Source organism: Vanessa cardui, chromosome 12, assembly GCF_905220365.1.
Source record: "Vanessa cardui chromosome 12, ilVanCard2.1, whole genome shotgun sequence".
In the NCBI taxonomy this organism is placed as follows: Eukaryota; Metazoa; Arthropoda; class Insecta; order Lepidoptera; family Nymphalidae; genus Vanessa; species Vanessa cardui.
In genome coordinates, this window is record NC_061134.1 from 13,775,148 (window position 1) to 13,796,504 (window position 21,357).

The 21,357-nt window shown below is 33.3% G+C and overlaps 1 protein-coding gene across 1 annotated transcript in view; it reads right to left on the reverse strand.

Moving 5' to 3' along the window:
- The window catches only part of LOC124534458 (metabotropic glutamate receptor 2-like), a 186,354-nt gene that overhangs the window by 129,175 nt on the left and 35,822 nt on the right, over window positions 1–21,357 (reverse strand). The window lies entirely within an intron of this gene.

Sequence of the window (21,357 nt, forward strand, 5' to 3'; positions counted from 1 at the left end):
AGGGTTTGAACCCGCATTCATCGGTTAAGATGCACGCGTTCTAGCCTCTGGGCCATCTCAGCTCGAAATCTTGAAAAAGAGTAACCACTGAGTTCCTTGCGCGTACTTCTCGGTAGAATCTACTTTCCAAACCGAAATTTTGATTAAATCACTCGGTTAGAAATATTTGTATATCAGTTTTGCTGCATGTGTTGTGTGAATAGAAAAGGAATGGAGTATATATTCGTTAATAAAATAAATATAAGTATTTTGTCTTAGTGTGTGTGGAATACAAAAATATATGAATGGAATACTCACACATAAGAAAGTAGAGTGGCTGAGAGGGGTCATGACATACGAGACGGTCTTACCCTCTAGACAGGCGTATAATTTTATACACTTAGTTGATTTTGTAACTATTTTTTTATTTAACGATTTTTATGTATTTTTTCTAGTGGCAATATTACGTTTGAAATTAATTACATTACTAAACTATGATATCAACATTAAAATCAGAGTCAAATATTAAGATGTAGTTTTCAACCGCTTTATTCTTGGCTTAGGGAGGTTCTTGGGTTTGACGTATCGAAAAGTAAGGTCTATGCACTTCGTTGAGTTTCAAGTTTGCTTCATATGGAATTTTATCAAATTCGTTTTAATAGTTTATAGTCAAAACGTAAGAGTAAGCGTGAGTTGAGAGTGCATCTTAACCAATTATTGCGGGTTCAAACCCAAGCAAGCAGCTCGGAATTTTCATATGCTTATCTATTTTGTGTTTATAATTCGTCTCGTGTTCGGCGATGAAGGAAAACATGCAAGTGACTCATTTCAATGAAATTCTGCGACATGTCTACTAACTCGCATTGGAGTAGCACGGTGGAATATGCTATGCTATATATGCAAACCTTCTCTTCAAAGCGAGAGGCGGATGTAGCATTCAGAAATTAACAGGCTATTAATGTTTGATGGGTTTAAGTACGAAGTGTTACAGTAGTAGTAAGCGTACAATACATAAATAAATTAAGTCGAGATGGCCCAGTGGTTAGAACACGAGCATCTTAACCGATGATTGCGGGTTCAAACCCAGGCAAGCACCGCTGTTTCATGTGCTTAATTTGTCTTTATAATTCATCTTGTGCTCAGCGTTGAAGGAAAACATAGTGAGGAAACCTGCATGTGACAAATTCATAGAAATTCTGCCACATATGTATTCCACCAACCCTCATTGGAACAGCGTAGTGGAATATGTTCCAAACCTTCTCCTCAAAGGGAGAGGAGGCCTTTAGCCCAGCAGTGGGAATTTGCAGGCTGTTGTTGTATAAATACAAACACAATTCTAGTTTAGGTTTCAAAAACGTTTAACAGCCTACGACAGACGCTTGTAGTTGTGATCAAAGGCCTTGCGGAATGACAGACCCATCTTGATCAAAATTGTAATAACGCTGGCATGCTTCGTACGTGTAATCTTCTCCTTATATACCTAGTACTGTACAATATATATCAAGATATACGTATACATATATATTTAGTTATGTTGATATGAATCGTTTTTGAAAGTAATCAAGTGTTTATATAAGTTATTATACATTTGGAATTGAGTTTCACGGATTTAAAATATTATATAATAAGAGTGTAGTAACATTACTATGTTTTTATTATAATTTTATTTTACAAATTTATTTCTAGGGGCTTATAATTATTTATTTTGTTTGTATTGCCTATATTGTATTGTATGACCTTAAACCGTATTTGTTTAGGTTTGTTCTAGCTTAAGTTTTTAATATTATTTAAGAGTGTCTTACTTTTTATTTAATTCAACAGTACTTTAAATGCCTGTAGTGGTGTATCACATTGCACTGGTCCGTGTACTTTTATTACATACATAAGTGTTTTTGTGACTATGGTGTTTCAAATAAATAAATAAATATTGTTATCGTTTGAGGAATTGAAGTTAACTTTATGTTTTCCCTTTTTGGTAGGACTGTATACAAGTCTTTATCAGATATTCTACCAACAAACACCAGTAGTTCGTATTGTTGGGTGCTGGTTTGAAGAGTAAGTCAGTGTAACTACATATACAAGGGTCATAGCCAGTGCTCTAAATAGCCTTTTCTGCGCCGTGTGCGAACTTCTATAACTGCGCCCTATTTAAGCAGACGATTTGCCTATTTTACTGTCTCACTCACTAAAACTTAACCGCAGGTTCACTACTGCAAATGCGTTGCCCATTAACGATAAACACTAAACACAAATACGCTCGTGCGCTGCCAAAAAAATGACGCGATTTATGTTTTTAATGATACTAACATGTAAGTACGTTTGTATTTTAATCGAGTACTAGGGGCTCAGCGGAATCTTAACAAGAGCAAAACGAAAAAACATTAGTCCTGTCCAGTGTGTCTATTTTTGCGTCCCCGAGAGTCTACGTCCTGTGCCTGGGCACCGGTGGCACCGCCCTATTTACGCCACTGGTCATAGCATATTAGTTCCAAATGATTCGTGGCGCATTAGTGATGTATGATGAGGTACGGGTAACATGTCTTACAGCTTTAATATCTACCAGTAGTGACGACCATCAGGTGACCTATGTACACAACAACAGACTGTAAATATCCCACTGCTGGGCGAAAGCCTCCTCTCCCTTCGAGGAGAGGGTTTGGAACATATTCCACCAAGCTATCCAATGCCAGTTGGTGGAATATACACGTGGCAGGTTTCCTACGAAATTAGACACATGCTTTTCTCACAACATTTCCTACGCGAGCACGAAGCGTATTAAGAACAAATTAAGCAGATGAATATACAGTGGTGCTACCTTGGGTTTGAACCCGCACTCATCTATTAAGATGCGCTGTCCGCCTAACTACCCATTAAAGAAGCGTCAAATTACACAATATACATACACATACGAATATACGGCCGCGCTCTTGAAAGTAAATTTATGTTTATAAAACTACGTTCGTTTACATTATTTGTTTTTATTTTACACTTCTACACGAGTTAACTAGCGTTTTTAAAGTGGTCGCATGCTGTTAAATTTATTGCGACCGGTCGTAAATTCTACGTTGTTACGAATACGTACATAAATAGGCTGTCGGGTGTTTTGCCAACTGCCCTTTAATATTAAACTAGTTTTCGCTGGCTGCTCTGTTTGGGTAGGAATTAGGGCTATATGTTAGGTATATGCTATTCAGTTTCATGTCTCAGTAATCTAGTTATAAATTCGCGGTGATTGCGTTAGTAGTTTAGGCGTGAAAGCGTAACAAACGAACAAATAAACGAGCGAAATTTTACTTCTAAAATAAAATAGATGAAAAAGTGTAAGTAATTATACAATATAAATATCAATACATACATTGTCCATTGTATCCGGTCAGAAAAATGTAAAAAACAACAATACTCTTCAAATTTATACGACATCAATCGAAAATTATAAACTGGGAAATCATTTTTTTTATGGTATAGGTTGGCGGATGAGCACATAGGCCACCTGACCATAGTGGTCACCATGACCCATAGACAATGACGCTGTAAGAAATATTAACTTTTCCTTACATCGTCAATGTGCCACCAACCTTGGGAACTAAGATGTTATATCCCTTGTGCCTGTAGTTACACTGGTTCACTCACCCTTCAAACCGGAATACAACAATACTGAGTACCGTTATTTGGCGGTAAAATAACTGATGAGTGGGTGGTACCTTCCCAGACGGGCTTGCATAAAGCCCTACCACCAAGTTATCAGTTAATTTAAGAAAACATTTGAAGAGGAAAATCATGACGAAGATCTGAATAAAGAAACATAAAAAATATAATAACCCTCTTTTATCAAAGGCGGTTAAAATAACAATATAATTATTTAACGCTCGGAACGTTTTTTTTTAAAACAACTTTTAGTTTATTACATGTACTCAAGCTGTACTAGATCACATTGTCAACGGCGACAATTGTGTGCAAAATTTTAGCTTACTCTGTTGCCTTAAAATACAGTTACGAGATCTGCAATGCTTGGATTTTAATTACTTTGTCAAATTTGAATAGAAGATAAATATTTTCCGTATTAAAATTGACATTATTTGCCTAAATTGCCTTTTTTGAACTCAACAATAACAACAACCTGTAAATTTCCCACTGCTAGGCTAAAGTCTCCTCTCCCTTTGAGGAGAAAGGTCGGAAAATATTCCTCCACGCTGTTAATATATATGTGGCAGATTTCAATAAAATTTGACACATATATATTATGCATGAATTATTAACACAAATTAAGCATATGAATATTCAGCGGTTCTTGCCTGGATTTTAACTCTCAATCATCGGTTAAGAAACACGCTTTCTAATCGCTGGGCCATGTCGCCTCATTTTAAACTCGACAGAAGTTTTATATAAAATCGAAAAGTAGTTTGTCTTTGATAGGTTGTTATGCACGAAAAGAAAACTATAATAATTGTTCCGTTTTTCCAGATATATGAAACCTTCGTCTGTAATCATAAGGGAATGTGAGATTCCTCTAAAACGAAACGTCAAAATTAATCGGCCCAAGAACAAAGATGAAAACGTTCCATGGTATTTCTTTGAAAGCATTGACTGGAGTCCCGAATTAAATTTCGAGAGCGATAACAAGCGAAGCGGTCCCATCGACATCATCAGCTGATTCTGAGTGAAATATTTGTACAAAGGTCTATGAATGTCTTTGATAATGTTCAAACACGAATTGAATACACGAACATCGTTTACAACGAGCTTTTTGGATCTTTTCGTGTATTTCCTTAGGAAATAAACTCTGACAGAAATGGTACATATAATTAAATTATAATGAATATACTAAATATTGGACAATATCATTACTCTGATCCCATTGTAAGTAGCTAAATAATATAGAAAACTCGGCAGGGAATCAAACCCAAGACCTCGGGGTGGCGTACCTATGAAAACCGGTGCACACACTAGTCGACCACGGAGGTTATCATGTAGCTATCTTAATTATTTTATTACCTATCCTGTATGTAAAGCATCTTAGTTTATTAAAATTTGCTTTTAATAAGCCTTATTCGTCAATGTTTTGGTATGGAAATTTAATTATATTAATAGTCTAAGTTATAATTTAATTACAGCCGTTTGAGATGTTTGATTAATTGCGTCGAAAAAGGTTTCGGTAAAAGGCTCGCAGGTCCAATACACAGTTCAAACGACTAGACTCTAATTATTCGTGTAGCTGCTTAATATTTTTATATTATAATAGCCTGTAAATTTCTCACTTTTGGGCTCTCTTAAGGAGAAGATTTGGAGCATATTCCACTACACTGCTTCGATGTTGGTTGGTGGATACTCATGTGGCAGAATTTCATTTTCCTTCACCACCGAGAACGAGATGTTAATAAACACAAATTAAACACATCAAAATGGTGCCTGTCTGGGATTGAACCCACTATCGTCGGTTAAGATGCCTTCTAAAAACTGGACCATCTCGGCTCATAACCATATTAGCAGTGCAATACGTTATAACTAACGTATTGTGTAGTTTAATTATAGATTTTATAAAGTAAATCATATTTAACTATTTTTTGCGTGTATACTGTATACTATAAAACATTTCGAGGGTATTTTTTTTAACAATGTCATTATTACAAGTATTTTAAGTGAAAATAGTGATTGGTTTATGTTAATAACATTTGTTTGTATGTCGTTTTAATAAATAAAGAGGAATAGTTTGTTCCGTATGCGTATCTCATTTATTCATCCGATTGTGATGAAACTTTAAAAAGGTGTGCAGCGTATGTTACCTACATATAAACATCAGCTGTGGTGTTTTTCTGTCTCTTCGACGGGCACCAAGGGGTCGCTGTCGCATGATGCCCTGACAAATCTTCTTTCTCTTTCAGACTGTGGAAACCTCTAGCAAGGTACAAGGATCCCTGAGGGGAAATCGGGTTATTTGGGTTTCGCCCTGACTAACCTAACCTGACCTAACTGTAGTGTTTGTATCTATGCAATAGATATAATACATTGTCTCATGTACACAAGTGGAGGGGGTAGCTGTCAATCAAGTTGTTGGGTAGTCACCGTACTGATAGGACGTGCGCCTGCGCCCTATTGCGTGTAGTAGTGAGCCAGTTAGTGAACACTACACTAACGAAAACCGATATAAGTGTAAATAATGACACGTCCGATGCTCTCAGACAGAACGAGACAATGATATTGTAATAAACAGATATGTTATATCTATACTAAACATCAGAAAAAAGTGTGCCGCGCCGGGGACCGTTTATTTTAGTTTATTTTAAAATTTCGTTAAAAGTAAAAAGGATAGCTTGATAAAAACAATAAGTAAAAGGGATAACTAGATGTTTTAATAATTATGATGTATTATAACGTATTACTACGTAAAACAACTAAAGGCAAACGTCCCAATCAATAACATATCTGTTTACTACAACATCATTGGAACGAGATAAGTACATACACAGACACTTTCATAGACACTTTCATTTAAAACAATATTGAAAAAACATTGGTAAAAAATCTCATAAATTTGTCAAAGACTCATATAGAACTATAAATTTCTACGCAAACATTTCGTTAGCTCAAATTACGAAGTTATTTGTAACGCGACAATGCATTAATCATGATTGTGAAGACTTAGTAGGTGTTAGGGAAAACGAAATATAAATTAAGGAATCTAGGTCAAAAACCTTCATAGTCGCTGTAAGTAATGAAACGTTATTTCCTCCACTTCTTGCAAAACGCTCAATATTAATTAAAATACTAATATAAAAACCTTTAGAGTTGTATGTAATTTCGTAATTATTGATATACGAATGTAATAATATTGTGTGTAGTTAACCTATACAGTAGCGCCCCGGCCAAATTCAAAAATTTTGAGACATCACTTTAAAACTCCTAAAATTATCAGTGTTTCTCTAATGTATTGTGCATGTATTATATATATAAACTTTCCTCTTGAATCAATGTATCAATTTAAAAAAAACCGCATCAAAATCCGTTGCGTAAATTTAAAGATCTAATATACATACATAGGCACAGACGAGGTAGGCGACTTTGTTTTATACTAAGTGATGACAAAGATATATAAAAATAAGGAAATAGAGATCTCTTTAATAACAAGTAGGTGTAAAAATTTAGGACCATGTCGTTTTAAAATTAGAAGAGAATATTGATCTTTTCCCAACGCGGTTTTATTCCTTTTCTCCGTTTCCTCTTTGCTATCAATTTCAAGGTCTACTTATGTTTAAAGCTTATAAGCGTCTCGTATTTTGGTAGGCCTTTGGCCCGATGGGTACTATCTTATTATCAGTTTTACTCAATTAGCACACAATACATAGTATCCTTGTGTTCCGGTCTGGAATGAGTGAGCCAGCGTAAAGGTCGATACAAGATTATGTAGATGATTAAAAAGCGTGGAATTAATACCTGTTGACTTCCACGCCGGATATATTAATTTAAATAATTGTATCAACTAACATGACTTTGTATTTTTTTAAATGTTGAGAAAGAGTAACAACTGACTTTATTGCCGGTTCTCCTCGGTAGAATCTGCTTTCCGAACCGGTGGTAGCTTCATTTAATTGTTAATTGACGAGTGGTCTGATAAAAATTCAAATAGAACGTTTTCGACAAACAGAGACCAGTTGTCTATCAGGTTCATCAGATCTTACATAAGATCTTTTCAAATTTCAGTCCATAAAACACGAATGCTCTTTTAAGTCTAAATGAAATCTCGCAGCACATGAACGTTATATCCGTATGAGTAACGATATCGGATGGAGTTAATGATAAATGTACTGAGTGGAAATGATCGCTTTTGTTTCTGGAACGTTATTTTGTGTAAAGGTTAAATAATAGCTCATAAATTCTGCGCAGACTTCCTCGTACATTAACTGGAAGAATTCAAAGCTTGAACATTGGGTATTTGTGATTTCATTCTCACTGGTAACGTCTTGTGTTTTTGACTTCAGATATTAATATTATAAATGTGAAAATAACTCTGTCTGTCTGTTCTTTTGTCGCTCTTTCACGACCAAACCGCGGAACCGCATGTCATGAAATTTGGTATGAAGCAAACTTGAAATCTAAGAAAGGACATAGGCTACCTTTTTGCCTTTTTTGCCAACGCTCTTAAACGCAAGCGAAGCCGTGTGCGACTACTAGAAATGTATAAATAAGTTATTAAAATATTTTGTTCTTCTTCAACAGATTTATTCGACTAAAATTGTTGTCTTCCGCCTTGAAGGCCATGCGCTAAGACTAACATAACATTTTAAACTGTCAACATTCTCAAGGTTGGTCATCCGTAGTGTAAAAAATTGTAAATAAAATGGTGAGGTGACTTACAAAAAATATACTGATACTAGCTGTGCTAACAAATTAACAAAAACATTACTGTTAGGTTCGCAGATTTATAATTTCTTATTATATTGGGCGGCTTTTGTGGTATTAAGTCGTTCCTGAACATTGCAGCGTGACTTTATTATTATTTTATGTAATATGTAAGATTCTAAAAAAAAGTAAGTCTGAGTTATTCCTGATTATATTAGCTGTCTGCTACTGAAAGTCCCGTCAAAATCGTTCTAGTCTTTCCGGAGATGACCCGAACCAAAAATAGACAGACAAACAATAATTATAAATTATTTTTTTTGTATATTATATACCGTGTATACTGTATACACACACCAAATTTATAAAAAGTGGTATTTTTAATAATCCAAATAGACACTTCAATATTATTACAAGTAGGTATAGATTAAAAATACGTGGAATTCATAATGAAAATTGTAGTTGAGCTGCTCACAAAGTATAAACCCTTATCAAAATAAAGAAAAGCATTTTCATTAGTTAAAAGGACAAAGTATTAGTTAAAAGTAAATTGCTTTTGTGAACAATAATTCTAATCAAATCAGAATTATTAATAAGGCTGTTATAGGACCGTCGTCAATCTTAACGAAATTACTGTTTTGACATTTTGTATACAAAGACGCTCCCTCTTATTTCATAAAATAATTAAATGGTAATGGAGTCAATGTTCGGATCTATTTATTTTGATATTTTATTCTATAGGTGAACGACCAAATTGGCCTTTTGACCAATGTCATTGCCACTGCTCGAATACTTCGGCGGCGTAAGAATAATCACTAACGCGCTGAGCAATGTATTGCGTGTTTATTTAAAATCTCGAAGACAGAATTAATCTGTTTTAATTCTACGACCTCCGTGGTCGAGCAGTGTGTACACCGGTTTTCATATACACCTCCGAGGTTCATATCCTTGTCGAGTCGATAAAGAAAAAGTTCAGTGGTTTTCTATGTTGTCTTGGGTCTGGGTGTTTATGGAGCCGTCGTTACTTCTGATTTTCCATATCACAAGTGCTTTAGCTACTTACATTGAGATCAGACTAATATATGTGATGTTGTCCAATATTTATTTATCTCTTAATCAGTAAGCCGCTCTTTATTTTGTCGTCGTTATTATTTCTCCTTGTTTTATTTTACATATATGCTGTCCTTGATTTCTCTGGAAACTTACAAATCTAGTACAAAGTTTTTATATATCTGAAAAGTTCTGGCAACTTTCGCCTTAAAAGCGCCTGGACCGTTAATTTTCTCTCCGACTACGTAAGCATATTAAGCTATATTTCAAAACATTCGTAACTTACTTATTATATAGCTTAAAATACATTTAAAATTTACATTTTACGGAGATTTATAAGAGTTGTACTAGCTATAAAAAATGCAATTTTAATATTATAATTTTAAAATCAAACTTCATATGGCCTCCCTTCCTTTGAGGAGGCTTGGAACATATTCCAACACGCTGTTCCAATGCGGGTTGGTAGAATATACAATGTCAGAATTACTTAGATGCATCTCACGATTTTTTCGATACGAATTATAAACACAAATTAAGCACATGAATGTTCTGCTAGCCTGAGTTTGAACCCCCAATCATTGGTTAAGATGCACGCGTTCTAACCACTGGGCCATCTTGGCTCAATAAAGCTCATGCTTAATATATAACTGAATACATTTGTAGTTAATTTAAGTTTATTAAATACTTCCTTAATGCCTTCAAAATTTCGCGATACAGTGTCAATAATGACTGTATACAAAACAACGTTGTCATGACCGTTAAACCAAGAACTTCGTTTCAACAGTAGTCTAAGGTACAGTAAAATAATATTTTCATAATATACCAAGTTACGTTAAAAGCCACAATGCAAAGTATCTTACTTTTTCAAAAATAACATTTCATCTCAGTACTCGTTCGCGTGTAAAATTTGCAAAATTGAAAGAAAACAGATACCTGCGAAGTTCACCGTTCAGATTTTCCTCAAAGAGTTTCCATGAGCGTTAAATAATAAGTTCCTAGAACAGAGTGCATCGGAAGTGCGTCGAACTAGATTGAAATTGCTAATTTACATCTGCTATTAACATTATAAAACACAGAATAAATCTACGAGATAAATGTGAAGTTTTCAATTGTAATATTTGGGTTATTATTATATTAGTATATTAATAATATGATGATGATCATGATAAATAATTTTCCATATATATAATCAAATTGTAGTGTCTATTTGTAATATTAAAATAGCCCTTTGTTACTCAATGCATACGTAACTATACACAGTACATATACCAAAAAACATTTTTTACAAATTTTGTCTGTCTGTCTGTCTGTTTATCCCGGCTAATTTCTGGAATGGCTGGACCTATTCTGACAGATTTTTTACTGTCAGATAATTGATATAATAAGGAGTAACTTACGCTACAATATTTTTTTTTTGTTAAATTCAAACGTGTACAAGGTCGCGGGAACATATATTATATTAATAATTCGAAACTTCAAACTCAACTGGATTTTTATATCAATAGTTTTTTTTTAAGAATACAATACATGGCTAATTTTTGGTTACTGTATTCAAAAAACGGTTCACCTAACCAATGGTAAACTTATCAAAAACGGCTTAATATAATATGTTTCATAATTTTCAGTCACATATAGCAGAAAGAACATAGATCACTCGTTACTCGTAACTCAATACGATCGGTTGCTGATGTTCAATAACAATTCGTTGAACAACACCAGTATAGTTTAATGCAATATGAATAATAGATTCAAATTGCTAATCTATAAATCATGCATTGATACGACCGTCATTGTTATTTGTTGATGGTAATTTAGTGTTGGGGTTATTTGTAATACATGGATTTAAATTTTGGCGATAACATTGGGCACCTTATAATATATAATTATATATCGTCGTTTCGAGTTTTTCTTATATGAGTTTTTTTGTTTATACGTATATGACTTTATACATTATAGCATTACTTAATATGGTTTGTTAAATGTCGATTCAAAAATGCTTGTAAAAGCCTACTCGAATAGAGTATATTTCGATTTTGATTTTAATGTTAACTACCTAATTGCCACTTCTATGCTACTCTCAAGTCTATGGACGGAACGGACTCTGCAGTAAAACAACAAAGTGCAAAATTCGTAACCAAAGCGGTTCTCCTTGATTCCGGAATGGCTCGCCAACTTTTCATGTTATCACGCCTAACTTTTAAAAGGAACTTGCGAATTGCACCGAGACCTTAGTTTTAGCAAGTGGTTAAAGATTTAAGTTTTCATAGAATAATCAGCAGTGACGCTGGAATGGAATAATATGCATTTTCCGTTTAATGAAAACTTAAAATGAGTAGAGATCTCTTCGAATAATTAATTATAGATTGTTTTTTTTTATTTCATCGATTTTATTAGTTATTTTTATGTTCTTCGATTAAGATTCATTGTTTTTATTTGTTCAGTATAGTAACTAAGTGGTGTAAAATTTAAGACCTAATTATGTATAGACAGGACACGATTATAAATTACACATTAAATTTATTAAAAAATCTAAGTTGACAAGATTTTATGATAGAATGAATTGGAATCTTAAAAACTACCAGTATGATGATAAATATTCATTTTGATCAAAAGTATAGTTAATACATGTAAATACGCTACGTTACAAGACAGCAAATCTACAGAGACACAACTAAAAACTTCAACTATTCTGACGAACAGTTTCCACATCATGTATTTGACAGACGTATATTAAACCCAAATTTTACTCGAGTGGAACTGATTATTTTGATAGAAACAGAGAAACATTATATACATGTAAAGATAAACTTGTAACGCCGAGCTCTCGACTCCGCAACGTCAATACCCCTTCGGGATCAAAGTATTTGATTTTATGAAATCCCCCTATTCCATGTATCAATTTATTTACTCATATCATTCTGTAGAAGCGTTTGTAGGATTACGATAAAAAGTGACTAGAGCTACCAGTGCTATTCAGAGAAAACTCACTTCGAACATCACTCGTGAAATGTTGAAAGTCGACTTTCGACGCGATTTTGATGGATATTATATAAATATTATTATAGTATTATAATCAATGTTGCATATCTTTATGTCATTTCACGATGCATTGAGCTTTGAGTTTGTTTTTTCAGAATACCTTCAATGAAGTTCAAAAGCGCTTGTAGAGACTACTCGAACAAAGTCAATTTTAATTTGGGATTTTCATATTAATTTTAATGTTACGCTTGAAATGCATGAATAAATAATTATGTAAAATTAAAATCGATTTATTATATTTACATCATTTTGAATTAAAACTCAAATGCGAGTCGATGCCCCTTTTAATTCAAATTTATTTTCATTAATGCTGTGTCTATACTTTTTATATCTGTGGAATTAGTTGTAATGATTGCAAAAAGCAGAGTATAAATCTTTTTTTTCGATGATTAGATCATTTTGATAGATACATTAATGAAGCTATGCTAGCCAAGCCTGCTAGTTCTTGTCCTATTATCAGTGATTCTGTGAAAACTTAATTATCTGACGGATGTTAATGATACATGATCATTGCTGATCGCTAATTTATTATGAGTATCTTGGTTTGAATACAGTTTGGATATATTTATTGGCTGAAGTCGCTGGAAATCAGATACACAAGACCCATGGCTTTATATGTTTTCGTATGCGCGAATTTAACTTTACCAACTGTTTAACGAATAGCTACAGAAATCATTTGACCAAAGTAATGGTAATGGTACTTGGCACGACCTAATATCCTTGAGTTTATAATCACAAACAAACTGTCCATCACTGGATCATCGAGACGAATAAAACTAAACTTCGTCAATATATCACTCCCAAACAAAGCCAGTTAAAACTAATCGCTGGTCAAATTAATGTCAGCGAATTTCCTGTTGGCACTCGATTATCAAACTTCTCGTCCATAAATTTATTAAGAAATTCTAAAAGAGATTAAAATACCATTCAAAGTTGAGATATTACTTTGAAGTTGTTCAGCTTTTGGGCGCTGAATGAATATAAATAAGATTTCAGATTTAGTCGATCGGTTTAATTAATATTTTTAATTGAACTGGAAAATAATATGTAGAATATACGGACTGCTGTTTGTCTGTCAACGCAAACCTTTCTTTAAAATGATTTTGTTAATAGGTTGGTATTTGTACTAGCTTCACTTTCCCATAATTCTACCATCAACCAAAAATAATTTGTATTGCTGTATTTTGGTTGAACATCTAATAGCTAGTTATTAAAAGCAAAGGATGTATAATATTCTACTTCCCAAGATCAGTGGCTAATTGAGGATGTAAGGAATGGGATTATTCTTACAATAATAATGATAGTTATGACCGAAGTAGACTATTTACCGTTAGCAAACGAAACAATGTAAAAAAAATTAACCCATATACTAACTACAGTAAGCTTCAACTTCGCTAAATACATATCATTTTTTTTAAAATATTGTATTTTAATATTCATAGTTCAATTGTTCCATTTCATTCGCAGTATTTAACTTATTTTGTTGACATTACAAAGCAGTAGTTCTAATATTTTGTTTAGCATTACGCAATATTTTTCTTCTATACGATATTGGTTCGAAGAGAACTTATAAGATTGTTATTCTGGATTTGAGAGTAATCAACACAAAATAAAAATTTGTATCATTGAACTCAATACTGTCAACTATTTCAAATCCATCAAAATATAATATTGCTCGCGCACGAAGGATTTAATTGATGCTTAGATCTTAGACCTTTATCTGCGGAAATATGCGCTGGAACGGACGCTATCGTTGCCACGACTACGATAATAACGGGTCGAGGAAACTTATAGCTTGGTCAGAGCAGATCAGTTATGAGCAATTTATTTTGATGTCAGTTTGTCTTACGACTTATCGTGAAAATGATTATGATTAGTTTTAGAGAAGATTATATCTGCGAAAACATTTAAAGAAATATTTGCATTATGTTGCTACACAGTGGATTAGCAGAACTGTCTAACGTGCCTTATTTTTTGGTTAATGATAAGGATGGATGGTTAACCTTACCACCCTAGCCATACAGCTCAAGTGAGGCTCTAATCTACATTCCCTATTATGGTCATAGTTACACTGGCTTATGCACTCTTTAAACCTAGACATAATCATACTAAGCAATGATGTTCAGCAGATATATTAAGATAAGTTTGTGTATTTATTTGGATTTATACAAAGCTCTACCACTTAAGAATTTCTTATGTCACAACTAACTCATTCTCCCCTCCCAAAACAGATTGTAATGATGAAAAGACGCTTTTGAAAGGAAGAATCAAATCAATTGCAACCTTATTCTTATAAAGCATTTGATTTTAACCGTCCTCAGAATATCAGACGGTTATCAAAACGGATTTCCTTTGTTGTGTTTTCCTCAAATATTATGTTTGTAAGACGATATCAGTGATTGTTTTATTTCGATATGTTACAATATATTGAGATTGGTGTATATATATACAATATCAACTCTATAAAACGGTGACCATATATCGTATCATCATGGGCTTTGTGATAGTCCATCTGAATAGGTTACCATCCATTGATCACAAATAGTCTACCAAGCAACAGTACTTAGTATTGTTGTGATCCATTTTGAAGGGTGAGTAAGCCAGTGTAACAACAGCCACGAGGTACATAACATCTTGTTTCCAAGGTTGGTGGCGCATTGGGGGTGTAAGGAAAGGTCAAAATTTCTAACAGTGCCCATATATCAAGCTTATTTAGGCAGCGGTGTTAGAATAGCCTTATCACGTTGAATATAAAGATTGACCCATTTTTAATACTGCCAGTCATTACCAGGCCAAACATGACAATACAAATTTCTTTCATCACCGAAAACCAACATCTAAATAAGCTAATTGGGTATTGTAATAAGTTGGAAGGAAAGTACTGTCGTATTAGTAACTATTTGAATTCATTTATAAAAATTATATTAATCAATAATATATGTTATTTGTTACTAATTTTTGCCATCTTTCAGGTAAAAATCCTAATAAGTCATCAGCCATATTGATTTTTTTATTTGCAAAAAAGTACCTGCTTAGTTAAAATACCACAAAACTTTTCCTCCAACCTAATAGATATTTGGTATTTTTGAGATTTTAGTTTTAGTGGTCATTCAAAATAATCTTTTGAAAGATGTAACTTGTTTTCTTATTCGTCTGAGACTTGTTTTTTTCTGGAAATACCTTTATACTTGTAATAGGAGAAAGTTCGGGCCACGCACTAATGGATGTTGGAGTACACTTTGTAACATTCTCACTCGCAACGTATTCGCTTAGATATTTCCTTCATGTTTCCAGAAAACCTAACTTTTTGATAAGTCAGATTATGAAGGCACAGAAACGAAACTCAAGGGTTCGATGAGATTATTCCAAGGCCGAATTTGAGTGCCAAGTCTCGATGTCAAACTTTTTTGACTTGTTTAATTCTGAGACCGAATTCAAATATCGTATTTAGGGGCTCTTCAAAGCACTTTTGAATGGCATTCTTCCTGTTATAAATTAAATTGGAAGATAAGTTGCTACAAATTCGGAATGTTAGAAAACTTTCTACTGAGAATTGGCAAATAAACTATGCAGAATTTTTACGGATATACAATTCGGTGTTTATAAAAATATGTTTGCAATTGATAACCAATAACCGAGGAACGATATATATTACATAGCCACGGTATATGTGAGCAGTGAGTTAAACTGCGCGGAAAATATAGTTAATCATTTACGTAATAATTATAATTGCGCATTGCAAACATTCAGTGCCAATCCTATAAGGTTCTATTCCATGAACGATATAATGATAAGGGACTAAATGAGAAACATGAAAATATTCAGATAAGTGGGGGTGCCCCACTTTCTTCAAGTCATCGAACTCATGTTACATTTGGTAAGACTGGTCTATTCCAACGGCCATCAGATACAAATCAAAGAAGTTCACACTAATATATTCTTTTGTTTTTATTTTATAATCTCGCATCTAAATAAAACAAAATCAATTATTGCTGACGACTGTATTGGTTTTAATTTTGTGTTTGGCAGTCAACGGCGATTTACGCTCAAATTTATAAAAGCATTAGAGGTAGATCAATATCGTTATTTATGGTTATTTTCAGAAGCCTACACAATAAACATGTAAATATTTATAATTTACAAATAAATCTTGATAAGTCGTTATGTAAGCCCGCGGACTAAGAGTAATGGTTCGTTCCTTGAACTGATCCGAGGACGTCTAATTTGAATATTGTAAAAGGACCGTTAAGCCTGTTATTAACCGCTTTTATAATAACACTCATCAGAGAATCATTTTGATTAATTTACTATTTAACGAACTTAGTTTTAAAATATAGATAATATTTGCATAACTTTAGTTAACCGCGTGGTGTGTGGTGCAACTTTTATTATTGAATAGCTTTAGTGTGCTTGTGTGGCTTTTTGTATTCGGACGACCTCCATGGTCGAGTGGTATGTACACCGGTTTTCATGGGTACGCCACTCTGAGGTCCCGGGTTCGATTCCCGGCCGAGTCGATGTAGATTACCATTAGTTTTCTTTGTTGTCTTGGGTCTGGGTGTTTGTGGTACTGTCGTTACTTCTGATTTCCATAACACAAGTGCTTCAGTTACTTACATTGGGATCAGAGTAATGTATGTGATGTTGTCTCATATTTATTATATTTATTTATTATATTTATTTATTAATGTGTATGTGTGCGTGCGTGTGTGGGTTAAATTAATTTATTCAACTGAGCTCAAATCTTGAAGAAACTTTTGTAGCTGTTAATAAAAAAAAACTAATTATTCATTAGTAATGAAAATAAATAAAATAAAATAATAGCTTGAAGAATCATACTAAAATTATTAATGCGAAAGTTTGTGAGGATGGATGAATTGAACGGATTTTGATGAAATTTTACAATGATATATTTACAAGGATTTCATGTAATTTGGTTATAATATAACGATACACAGCAAGTACCCGTGCGAGACCGGGTTGGGTCGCTAGTTTTAGTAGGTTCGTACTTACGAAATATGTGTATTTTTTATTTGCATTTTTTAAAATACTTTTACCTTTACAAAGCATATACTTAGCACTCGAAGTTGAAGCAGTACTTCTAAACCATACGATCACCGATCTCTACGAAAAGTAACTTAAGTATAGTACGACACAACTTAGATGTAGCATCGGCAAAATTCGTAAAACCGATCCCATCCGAATTGAGTACGCTATCCCAAATTATCAATATTTATTTCTCATGTGAATATGATCTTTACACAAACGTAATAACTTATAATATCATATGGCCTAATATATTCGTCGATTTGAAAAGTCGTTTAACATACACTTGCTTTCTTTGATGCGAAAATGGCGCGATAGGAAGCTATTTCTATTGGTCGTGTAAATCGGCAGTAATCGGTTTTATTTTCATTTCATTGCATTTTCCGATGCTACATCTAATTTGTGTCGTACTATAAGTAATTAGTAATCAAAATATTCTTATATTTATAAATAAATTACATCGTCACGATAATTGTTATTATTATTTAGATAACAAGATATCAGAAAAGGCATGTGATTGCCATCAGCCCTCCCCATGGCAAGAACGTCGTAACAGCGAGGCTATAACCGTAAAAACGCTCTTCCCTTTTAACGGGAAACTCAATTAGGCTCGCTATCCGTCTTTTAATCTTCCCAAAATGCAAATAGCACACTTTGTCGCATTGGTCGCTCTAAAATGGAGTTAAATACGATTCTGACATTCAAATGGACACGGAATGTCCTTTTTGGAAAGGTTTTGTGTAAATCAGTCGAGTTTCTGTCAGTTTATTGCAAAAATGTTGGATTTTTATCAGATATATCAGATTTGGTTAGTATTTTTTTAGTTTGATTTATAACAACAACAACAGCCTATAAATTTCTCACTGCTGGGCTAATGGGCCTCTTCTCCTTATGAGGTTTGGAACATATTCCAAGGCGCTGTTCGAATGCAGTTTGGTATGATACATCGAACTTCTACGAAATTAGACACATGCAGGTTTCCTCACGATGTTTTCCTTCACCGCTGAGCTCAATATGAATTATAAACACAAATTAAGAACATGAATATTCAGCGGTGCTTTATAACATTTATTGACAATAATATACATAAGAAACAAAGAATAGAAGCAAGAAAAAATCAACAAAATCGACTTTTTATTACTTTTGTAACAAGAGATTGAAATGAAATAATTTTAATATTCATTATATTATATGCGCATAGAAATATGTTAAAGGAAAGATAATATTGTTAGCAAAATTTTGGGTTGCATAGTTTGGAACACTTATATAAAGATAATAACCAACTCAAAGTAACTTCTAAGGTTGTTTTAAAACTCACACATATTCGATATAAGTAATGATAAAATAGCGTTACTTTTGCATAGAAGAGTTAGTAAATCAGATATTTTCAGCATAATCTACATTTTTAAGCTGTCATGATTGTGGTAGTACAGTAACAAAAATAAATTAGAAGAACAATTTCACATCGTGTGACTAAGCGTTCATGGCGCAGTGGTGAGATAGGGTGCTGCGCGAGCGTGAACTCCGAGTTCAAATCCCATGCTATATTTGTTTTTTCATCTTTCTTTAGATTTAATTTAATTTATTAGAAATGAGGATTCACGTATGGACATTTGAGAATATCGGACGTGTGATCCATATTCTATTATATAAGGTGGCCCAAGGCGTCACTAAAGTTATACAGTGATTGATTCTCGCTATTAACTGATGATATTATTGATTTTTATTTGAAGTATTATTTACAAAATCAGTGTATATTGTGCGCAAAGGGGGTGAGTTATTTGTTTATTAAGCATTTAGTTAAATGTTGATTGTTTCGCAAAGTTTTATAAGTATATGCTTTTGTTTGTTGTAGCCTACGGGAACGCCCCTTTAAGAGCTTCCCAAGTATATAATCATATCCCTGAAGTAGCCGTGGAGTGGTTTTGGCAGAATTCCGTAATAAGGCAGAATAATTTCATAAGCTGGCCTATTTCAAAAATTCTCCTGGCGTCCAAAATTAGCATTAGTACTAGCATAGTGACAAGTAGTTTTAGTTTATAAATTAGATAATTATAAATAGTATAGCAAGTAAGTGTATTAGTTACATTAAATAGCATTTATCTTAATATAACCCTCAACAAAGCGTTTGTTATTTTGTCTTTTGAAGTCAGTGTTTGGTGAAACTTACATTTTTTATGCCATGTTATATAAGTAGACAGCAAGTAATAAGTCAAATTCTCAACATCAAAAATGTCAATTTCCGCATTCATAGTATAATACTTCACGAGAGGACAGGAGCGCTCACCTTTCTGAGGAAATTTCTTCTGAAAAACGTCTAGAATTCAGATTAAAAATAAATACTTGAGAAAACAAAATAAGACGAAGTTATAACTGACGTTAATGCTTTTACGCAAATTGTTTTTATTATATAACTAGTTGGGTCCGCGTCATCGTGCACGTTCGAATTTAACAAAATAGTTATTTTTGTATCTTACGTTACTCTTTTGTCTGCCTGCGAAAGTCCCGTCAAAATCGGTCCAACAGTTCCATTAATTCGTTTTATTTATTATATGTATAGATATCGACAGAAGGGTGATTAAATGTGACACCAAATGGTAAGTGATCATCGCCAATATTACTTTGACGACATAAGAAATATTAACCGTTCCTTACATTGACAATGTGCTAACAAACTTTAGAGCTCAGATGTTACGTATTTTATGCCTAGAGTTACTCTGTCTTACCATTAAATATCGCACCCAACAATACTAAGCATTGCTGTTTAGTGATAGGATATAAGAAGAGGGGGTGCCACAATTCCATGTTTGAACGAAGCTCACATTAATTAATGATGCTCTTAGCATTTGGTTAGCATTACCGTGCTCGAAGGTGGAGGAAAACATCGCGAGGACACCTGTATGTGTCTAATTTCATACAAATTCTACCATATGTGTATTCCACCAACCCGTATTAGAACTTCGTGGTGGAATATGTTTCGAACCGTCTCCTCAAAGGGAGAGGAGGCCTTAGCACAGCAGTGGGAAAGATACCGATTGAGTAAAAATATCGTTAAACTATTAAAAGACCAAAATATTCTATTGTAATTGAAATTTCAAAAAATATTTTCCAAAATACAATATATCTGATTAAGTTTCAAGCAATCTAATTTTCTGTCAAAATCAAGTCAAAGTCAAAAATCTTTATTCAAAATAGAAGATTACATTTTCTTACTGATAGTCAAAAAATCTACCATCGGTTCGGAATTTTACACCTCAGACCTGAGAAGACCTGAGAAAAACTCAGCTTAATCAAGTTTTTTTTATTTTTAAGTAAGTAGGTTAATCAGAAATAAACCTTTTCTTATCTTCTTAAAATCGATCACGCCATTATGTTTTACTATTTTGTTCATCTACAAATGGAATTACAATATTCATAAGTATATATTATTTAGATAAGGTAAATGAAAAATCAAAAACAAAACAAAACGTCATGATTAAGCTACTGAACACAAATTGTATAATTCACATGGAACGATTTCCTTTTGATGTAGAAATTAGATTTGATTTGTGATTAGACTCTTGTAAACATTTGGCATTAATTAATCTTTGTACAGAATATATAAACGGAAAATTTGAATGACTCGATTTTTCAAATTAATCCAAATTACGATGACGTCAATAATGCTGTATTAAATTTGCATTATTCTCCATTCGGCTGAGTATTCCAATTTGCTCGTCAGAATTGAAGAGTTGCGTTACTTTGTCATGAATCTCATGCTCAGAACCCAATCAAAATTTCCTCAAACTAGCCTTGAAGTATATATTTTCCTAACAAAAAGAATAATCAAAATTGATTGGCGTGATATTGAGTTATTCAATCATTTATTGCGCACATATTTAATGCAAATTTAAGACATACGCGGTTTTGATA